Consider the following 10,367-nt stretch of genomic DNA (forward strand, 5'->3'; position numbering starts at 1 on the left):
ACCTCCAGTTTTTGTTCATATTTTGCAAGCAGGTCATAAAATCGTCATCCAACGTAATAAGCTGTTTGTTTCCATTTCGATGAACAAGTAAAAAGCACAGTTTCATTTTAATTATGATCGTTTTATAATAAAAGCGATGGAGATAGGGTATTAGGTTGCGATGGCTGGGGTGTTGTTTACACTCGCCCACTTAGGCCAAAGGAGGCCCATTGTGATGGGATAGTATAAATGAACCCTTCTCTTTGGTATCCTCATCATAAATATTTGGTGGTCCTTCAAAAAGTGCTTTGGAAGTGCTCCTTTTGCTGTCATCCGGGGTTGTAAGCAGACAGACCTCCGCTGCATATTGCCAGACCGAAAATTTTCTTGGTTAGACTCTTTCTAACGTGGTGCAAATGCTCTATTTTTGTCAACTTCTGTGCTATTTTGGAAATGAACAGAATTTTCTTGGACTGATTTGATCATTTTCTTTTCATGCTTTTAATAATAAATATTCTAATGAAATACACATATGTTTATACTTTCTAATTGTTGGCGTACCTGAAATAAAATTGCATTTATTTTTTAGGCTAAGTGGTTAATGCAATTTTCAATAATAATCCACCCATGCACATCCATTAATTATATGAATATGTACCAGCCTCAATAAACAATAATCAAATGAAAACTGATTATAAACTGTGGTTTGTGTCCATTAAAATTGTAATTCAAGCTTCGTCGAGTACATGTGCGTAGATTCAAAACAATTATGTTAATATTTCTGGCCATTATTTGAGCGTAGTGTGTCCTGCATAAACAAATTAATTTGTGAAGCCTCGCTGCTGGCAAGCCACAAAATAAAATACTGAACATTTAATTTTTGTTTATTTTTGCATACATTTAGCTGCAAAATTGATGTCAGGGTCTCATCAAAGTTTGTTTCGTGCCCAGAATTACTCAGCCATGCCGCATATCAATTAAGCCGATTGCCAATTGCAGTTTGCCAAATCGAATAACAGTTTACGGTGAAAGTTTTAAGTTGATTTTCGATATTTATTGTCTACTTTTTTATATTCGGTTTTGGTCAGAGTTGGGCATTCGTGTAAAATTTATTGCGAATTTTTAGCCAAAGCCGAAAATGCCTTGCACAATGTCCTTGGCCCTTTGTGCATGCAATATTTATTGTGAGCCACAGCCACTGAGACACATTCACAAACATAGAGGCTTGCTCAACACGCAAACATACTCACACACACACATTCACACAAGAAGCTATATACTAATACCTACATGCCGTATGCGTTATATCGAATTTTAGTATTGTCCTTTTCTGCAGTTATTGTTTGTATCCGTGCTTTTTATGTGCCACATTTGTTTTCATTTACAAGTATTTCACTTAAAATTTATTTGCCATGCCCATTTTTATGGCTGGACTTTATCCCTCAGTCTATACTATATATGTGCCAGTAGTGTGTCTCTACGTTGGCAAGGTGGGCCTTTCTAAAAAATACATTCATACGACTCTCGACAAGTTTAGTGAGTCAAATTAAAATTTATCTGCTTTGTAAATTTGCCATAAAGCAAATAAGGTCAAGACTACTTCCATGACAACGCACATACACTCTAAAGTGTGACTACAATCCACTTTAGTCCCAGTTTCATGTGAAACAAATGTTAATTGTTCAGTGCTCGACATTCGAAATCTTAGTAACATAAGCTCACATATTCTATATTTCATAAGTTAGTTATACTACACATAAACAAGAGACGCTTTTCTACGTAACGGGCTGATAAAGACTCAAAAATGTTTTATACTAGCCCCATTCAATACGTACCTTTCGTGTCACCCTCAACGAGTCATAGTATTGATTTTGCGGCAAATCACTGCCAAACTTCATATTTTAATATTTATTGACTAAGACTTTTTAAGTGGAAATGTTTTTTTCGATATGTAATCAATTGATTAAGACGTCATTAGTGGCTTCTTAACCCTTCAAATATCATTGAAAATATTTGCAGATTATTTAATTCTTAGGCATCTCTTAGCAGGTATGTACATTTGATTTATTTTGATGTTAGCATTAAAAGAAATGCCACAAACAGAGAAGACGCTCATACAAGTCATCGTTTTTTTTCAAGAACAATTTAAAGCCCTCTGATTTGGAAAATCATTGTTGAAAGTTTAAATAACCGAATGTATGTTTTTATATGCCGGTAAGAAATCGTCCGTTGTATAGAGATTAAAATGTGCATACTGCTCGTACGCAACGTGATTTCCGTTATCAGGTATCGGGCAGGTGACGCTATTGGAATTACACTCATATACAAAACGCTACAGCTTGAACAGCGCACTTCCGTTTCCGCCTACACCTTTATTCAGAGCGAATCATTTTAATTGCCAATTCCAAGTGACGACCGCTCTCATCCTTTCCCCGCAGATTTTGGAAGCTGAACAGCTAAAAAGAGTTTATAAAATACATCTAGATTTCATTGTTTCCGCAGCGAGTAGCAATTGCCGTTACTACCTACTACTACCTTTTCTGTTATGGCAAAAGTTTTTTGTTGCGCAACGTGCTTTTAATTTCATTGAATTTTTGGGCAACAGTTGGGCGCGCAATAAAGCTCTCAACGGCGGCAGCTGCTCCGCTGCTCGAGCGTGCGTCGGCATATTTAAGCGTACTGCTGGCATCGCACCGACATGGCTTTAGTGTTCCAATAGCCGCCATTATGCCATCAAGGCTTGCTGTCGTTCTTGGCACTGTCTTCCGCTTTTAGTGAAATGGCAAATGGCGGCGACAAGAGCCTCCGTTTTTGTTGTTTTTGTTGTTTTTGTCTCTGCCGCTGCCGCTGCTGCTGTTGCTTTTGTTGTTGTATCTGCTACGCTTACAATCCTTTCCTTTAAGCTGTTCGCTCTGTTCGTCCTCACTCCTGTGCCTCAGCACCAGCCTCTGTCTTTGTCCCTGTCCCTGTCCTTGTTGCTGAATCTGCGACTGTGTTTTATTGTGCAATTGCATTTGGTGCTCATGAGAAATTGTATGCGTGCAAAGACGCTTAAAACTTTTGCTTTACTTTCTTTTATTTTTGATAAGAGCTTTGCTGCACTTGAGCCTCGAGTTTCTGTATAAGGCTACAAAAGAGTAGCTTAACAGTTTCTTTGTGTTTCTTTTCCTCGCATTCGAGATCCAGATTTTAATGTTCATGGTTACAGACTTGCAATTTGCATTAAGCATATGCAATGCTGTCTCCTATTCCAAGAACTATCTACAAAAATGGTGTCTTTGTATTAAGCACAAAGTAAATATTAGATTATTAGATTAGACTTGTTATTTGTAAAAATCCACGATTTCTGTAAAAACAAAATGTACTTCAGTCTATCCATTACTTACTACAATTTGTCCACATTTTTAAACTACTGACACTGTTCAATTTCCGAGTATGATTTCTATTTTGATTTTTTGAAGCGCTTTTTTAAAATCCAGAAATTACATTAAATATGTTGTCTATGCCTGATCTAAAATGTATAGCACCACATTTTCATATCTGATTTGATTTTTATGAATAAGTTTCCAAAAGGCTTATAATAAGCAGAAAAGATACCGACCATCGATACTAGTAAAACTAAATTCTTTTTTATCTCAAATAATTTTACAATTTTTTGAAAACAGCATTTTATCGATAACGAATACATTTTTGATTTATTTTTTAAGATCTTAGCTTTACATGTAAGAAGTAACTTCATTAAATGCTTTGTTAAGCCGGAATGTTTTTTATGTTCCTTCCAGGTAAGGGATGAAGAAGTAACCATTACAAAATCCACATGATAGTTTTTTAAAACATTTAAAACTACTACCTTTTTATTATGTTTGAAAATTGTAAGTAAGGAATGAAATTTGTCTTACTATAACAACAATCAACATAAGTATTACGTAACACGTTGGCAGAGTCTTTCTTCCAAATCCATTTAAATGTCATTCTTAATCAGACAATTGTGCCCCAAATAGCTTTGAACCAACTTGAAATTCAAAGCCGAACTTCAGTGAAAATGCTTTTTGGCCGCTCAAATGCTCGACTGCTCGAGTTTCCGAGCACCCGACAGCTCGAATGTACAACTGTTTGACTGCTCACTTTCATTTCGCGTGGAGGAGAGTGCTCTGTGCTATCTGAAAAATGATATTATAAGTAATGCCGGCCATAAAATGAAGCGCTATTGGGCAGCACTTCACAGAGAAAAGTGCTGCTGCATCCCGACTCATTATTCTGTGGGCGCTTCTGAAACGACTTAATTACTCACTGCAAAGTGCTTTGTTCGACTGTAAATTGAGTGGCGTAATGTTGGGTTTGATGTGCCACAAATTAGGGGCCATTGGTGGCAACGTAAATTGTTGGCATTTTTCGCGCCTCGCCTTTTGTCTTGAGAAGCAATAAATAAGACGTCAGACTTTGGTATGTTAGTTGCACAAACGACCTGACAGTGCTTTCTCAGCTCCAGTTCCCATTTGCAACTACAGCCACATTGCAACTAAAGTAACACTATACGTTGACATCAGCCAAGCCGTTAACATGTCTAACGTTTTCTACAGCTCACTAGATAACTTCTTTGTAGTCACTACGGGCTGTGCAAGTAATAGCAGTTAGCAATGGAACTTAAAATATTTCGTGAGTGTTGTTAGTAATTGAAATGAAAGTCACCCGACTCCGTCAGAAATTACTATTATTATATGCAAAGCGAAGGAAGGGAATATAAGAACGGAAGCAAAACGATTCTGCCAAAATTACTAAAATATTGAAGGGTACAATTTAAATTGCATTTTCGAGGAGGATACATTTCTAGAACATCTTTCGGAATGTGTTTCATTATTAGAAATTCGAATCATATGTATAGACAAAAATATAGATTACATATGTGTACTATTTCGGAAATACGGCGGTATCAGTATGCCTTACTGGTATGCCTTTACTGGCAAAACTGGACTAAAACAAAATATTTCTTCAGTTGAATAAATTTTGAAAACTATTAAAGCTTATACTAACAGTTGTAGTATTTCTAATTGCATAAAGCCCTTTGAATTACGTTCAAAAAACAGTTTTCGATGATTAAAAAATCTCCTCCCCTCTCCTACAGTGGGGGTTGCTTATAATGACATCATTTCTAAGGACATATCCCTTAGAACGACATAGTATATCGGCAGCGATAATTGCCATACAATTTAATCTTCGGTTAAAATGACTAAATCAAATGTTTTGTGGACATGTAAGTACACTTCCACCTTAAAAATAGCAACAATCCCGTTATTATGCCTGACAGACCACCAAAAGTAACGGATGTTTCTAGAAATATAGTATAGAAACTTGCACAGATTGAGGAAAAGGAAGATATTGCTCATGGGGTACTGCAAAAACGTTTCTGTTTAACTGATATTGATAATAAAGAGAATATATAAACGAGTAATACACTCAGCTCTTTAAAAAATAGCCCGGTGAGATTTCAGAAGAGAAAAGAAAGCGTTTCCGTTACAAATTAGTTGAACTTAAAGCTTGTCATGCACCCATCCCTAGTTTCGGCTTTGGCAAGAAAAAACGCACGCCTTGTTGTGACTGCTCTTGGGGTTTTGTTTGTTACTACTGCCACAGCTACTGCTGCCACAGCTTGTACATTTCCGTTTCCGCTTAGCCGCTAGCAACAGACAGGGCGACGCGTCGTCTGTTGTTGTCTTCCTCAGCATTGTCCTTAGCTCCGTCGTTGTCGTCGGCATGTCTAGCCCAAGCCTTACTGTAGCTTTCCTTTGAATCAATAGCGCCCCCACTCTGCTCAGCTGACTACACAACCCCCTTCACATGTACGAGTATTCACGGAGGTTCAATTACACAGCGCAGAGTCTGAGACTCCCAAGCTTTGCCACTTCACATAAACAGAAACCCAACAAATATTAACTAAGCTCAACTAAAGTCACTGCCAGCAACAGAAACAGCAACAGCAAAAGCAACAGCATCTGAATGAGAATCAGAAACAGAAACCGAAACAGAAACAGCAGTAGCGTAAACTACTTGCACTTGGCGCTCAAGTGCTGCCATTGTTTCAGTTGGTTGGCGTGCATTTTTGAGAATTCTAGGAGCTGACGCTGAGTAGCCAGCTAGCTCTGTTATCCGTAGGGATTCAGCTTAGTGCCTCAAAGTTAGTGGCCAACTTGTGCTCAACTCCACTCATTAACAGCTGTTGTCTTTAGTTTTCACTCACTGTTTGGGCAAAGATTCTATTTACTTTTGGAAAGTTAATTATATTTGAAGATGAGTTGCATTTTGTGCTCTATTCTGCCGACCTTCTCTTGTTTTGTGAATGGGAAACTGGAAAATGCATTGCACTTTGCTGGCACTTGCGTTTGTGTTTATTCTGCAATTAGTTGGCGGCACCAGTTGTGGTGCACAATTATTAATTTAGCATTCGAAATGAGTTGCTGCAAATGTTATTCTCGGTGCTTTGTGCTCAGTTCTGAAATGGGGTAGCCGGCAAATTAGTTTCGAATGTGTGGAAGTTGTTAATGAAATACAATTGCATGGCAAGTTTTTGGTAATTGGGACATATAATGCTAGCTGAAAGGCATTCCACTATGCATTGAAAATAATAATTAAATTAAAATGGTATGTTGGGAACCCAAAAATAGAATGGTATTAAAAATGTTTTCATTTATGTGCAGCTTTTTCATGAAACGGAAATCAGTAATAGGTCTCATAATAACCCATTTAACTGGATGCCTTGAAAATACGTTAAGCACTCAAGTGTTTTATCTGCAGAACTAATTTTACACCAAAGCTGTGCATATTACGTATACGCATCGTTTCCCCTATATATTTTTGGTCGTTTTGTTCTCCCTTTAGTTTTCTCACGTCTTATTGTTTGCTGCTCGTTATAAGCAGAAATGAAATTTTTAATTAACAAAGTAAACAAAAAGCAGCAGACTGCAGTTGAGCAAAGACTTCGATAAGTAGTCGAGGCAGTAAGAAAGCAACACAAGCTGAGGGCCTCGCAGATGGCTGCCTCTCTTCGACAGAAAGTTTGCCAACCAATCCATGCCATTTGTTGATTTTATGCAGCTTGCATGTCAAAAATGCTGAAAATGCTTTGAAGCTTATTGTTCAAACTTTCGTAACGATATAAAATTCCCATGGAATTACGCCAAATTGTATTAATTATTCATAAAATGCCTTATTATTGAATTTTGAAATTATTGCTGGTTTTCGTTTGGACGTTCGGCAACGTTATTTTTATTATTATTATTAATTCTTTCAGTTGACGCGCGACCAAACAACAGCATAATTGATTAATTTAATCAGCGAGCCGCATGATGCAACCGCTCAAGGCCCGCTGGATTAAAATATTGCACTTATTGCACAGTGAACATATACCATAAATAAAATGCAATGGTAAATGTTAATCATATAGTATTGTCATGCTCATAAAGTCTTTTTTATTTTATGTTGTTTTATTAAATATTGAATTTGTGCATGTGAAAATGAAAATAAATAGATGGCTTTATTTCAATTGTAAATTGCAGTGTTGTCCGCAAACATTGAAATTGTAAATCGAGGATCTGTCGGAATATCTGATGTTTTGTCCCGAGAATGCTTCCTTTTCGGGCCTCTGGTCTTATGCGTACTCTTGTGTTATAGGATCTTTATGATGTATTGCAAATGCTCTATTGGTGATACATAGTAATTTAAAAGGACCTTGTGCACATTTGAGAAGAGAAACACCTCTTTCTTTACATTTATATATTATACAAGTATCCACCAGTGGGTGGTTGGCATTAATTGATTTTTTCCTTTTTTCTCTTTTTTCTTTTTGAAATTGAAAGTTTTGTTTGTCGATGAAATAAATAACTGAATAAATTAATTAATTAATAAGTTTTCTTAAGTATTTAATAGCTAGGTCTGGAAATTCAATAATCTTTATTGGTGGAACCTGATCACGCTACTAGTATTGTTATTGTTTTCAAATAAAGCGAGTGGGTCCTAGCTCGGATTCTGGAGTAAACGAATCTCATATCCATTAGTTGGTAAGTTTGACTGGAAACTCGAGGCGCGGCTTAACATTGCTAGAAATAAAAAGCTATAAATCCACTTACTTATAGCTCTAATGGGAATTATGTTTTTAAAAAGAACTTTTATATGTAGGTATTATAAGGATTATTTACAGTGCAATTAAATGTGTAATCGTATTTTGCAATAATTTTTCATTCGAATACTCTATCCAAAGTCAGAAATTATGAAACAATGCCAAATATTTACATACAAAGGGTTCTGGTATTAGTCACCAAATACTCGCAGCCATAATATCAAACCCATATTGAAGCGTACAAGACAATAGTATTTCATCTTGTTAGTTGAATTCTTTTGTTTCTTGGCTTTTGTCGCATGCCATATTCAGAGAGCCTTTTGTGCTCCAATATTGCAAATTTGAGACAGATAGGTGTGCCCAGTCAAGATGCAGTCTTTCATTTCTTGTATTTCGAGCAGAGTTTTATTATTGACTCGACACTTAAATTGAATAAATAGCAAATTGCATGTGCAAATACAAAATGGGAAAGCACAAAACACATTCCTACATAAGCATTCCCACACACATCGACATCCGCATCTCACGTGTCGTTTGGCATGACTGGTCCCTGCATCACGCTCCTTGTTGTTCCTTTCAACGGTGCATTATTTCGTAGCTTTTGCCGAGCGTGTGAGAGCATAAATGAAAGGATATATAGTATATGCATACTCGTACATACACATAAATACATACATATATGATGTTGTACCTCCAGCTGGCATACGAACGAATACAATGCCAGGCCTGCCTGCCGCTCGCACCAAGCCAGCTCTTTGTCGCTCGGCAAGCGAACAAACTCATTCAAGTGGCATTATAATAAACTAAGTTAAAGCGACAATTTTAACGTACCTTATTGCTTGTTTGTTTGCATTTGTGTGTGTTTGTGTGTATATGTACGTGTGGGAGTGGGGTGTGTCGATATGAATGCTACCTGCTGCAAATGCAACTTGGCAACGTTTCACATGAAGTCCTTGTGCCTCATACATCTGCGCAAACAATCCGAGTACGCTTGCATCGTGCACATAAATACCCATCCACAAACTTGTACAAAATAGGATTGTTGTTGAGCCTTATACAATTTCGTAATTTTTCTGCAGCACATTTGTGCAGGGCCTGGTGAACTGCCTGCCTGCTGCACATTTATTTCAATTTCAGCTAGTTAGCACTTAATTGCTGTGTGCCTGTATTTGTATATATCCATCATAGAATTTTTGACTGTTCCAAATTAAACACAGTACATGTAGGTAGTGTACTCCATTTACATTTGTTATCCACATCAAATTGTCTAATTGGAGTAGGGACTTCAAAATTCCAGAAAGTCTTCATTTTCTTCAGCTTGAATAAATGTTGATTGTTCATTAACATAACGAGCTTAAAGCAACAACATCTATTTTGATGGTGAAAGTAATTGAAAACGTCCTAAAAAGTCCTAAATTTGTGTGGAAGTACATTGATAGATGAGATTGTTTCTAATGAAAAGATGGCATTCAATCTCAGCATAATACTTGTATGTGTTATGTTCTTGATGCAAAATCCGTTTCCTACTAGTCAGAAATTTATTTTGTAATGTATTTAAATTTACTAGCAACTTTCTTGTTGTAAAATGGTAAAACCATACTCTAGTCTAGTAAAATATACTTCTGTGTAACATGCTGAAGAAGTATGAGCATGTTCCAAATAAGTATATTAGGGTTTTGTTTGTTTTTGTTTAAAGTTCTTCAAACCAAGAAAATTCAAAATTAAAAGAATTGTGTAACAATTACTGGAAACACAAATAAGTCTCTATTGGGTTTCCTGTGTCCTGACTGGCATTGTCCCTCACCAATAAGTAATTGTGCACACACTTGGTTGTCACATTTTTTTCTCGCATGCTTCACAATGATGGCAACTTTTTTAATGCTCTCAAAGTACCCCTTTGTGTCGTGCCTTTGACAAAGACCAACATAAGTCGGCAACGGTATTTAAAACATAATTAGTAGAAAAAACTGAGCGCGCAGTCATACAAAATTCAACAGGCTTATGTTACGCACGAACAAAACACAGAAAGCGTTAATTAATGAGCTCTTCTACGCCCATAAGCACAATAAATTGTTATTCCAAGCTTGGTTATATTTGTATGTATGAAAAGTCTCAGAGGTATATCAGAGGCTTTAGTATTGCTTGCATGCTTGTTACTTTTTTCACCATCAAGTATTCAATACGACACTGAACATATCTGAGTGACCTTGAAAAAATGCAGTCATTCGACTCGCTATAACAGCTGTACCCAGTTTAACTTTATACAATTGTAAAAATG

Source organism: Scaptodrosophila lebanonensis, unplaced genomic scaffold, assembly GCF_003285725.1.
Source record: "Scaptodrosophila lebanonensis strain 11010-0011.00,11010-0021.00 unplaced genomic scaffold, SlebRS2 tig00001410-arrow-pilon, whole genome shotgun sequence".
NCBI classification, from domain to species: Eukaryota; Metazoa; Arthropoda; class Insecta; order Diptera; family Drosophilidae; genus Scaptodrosophila; species Scaptodrosophila lebanonensis.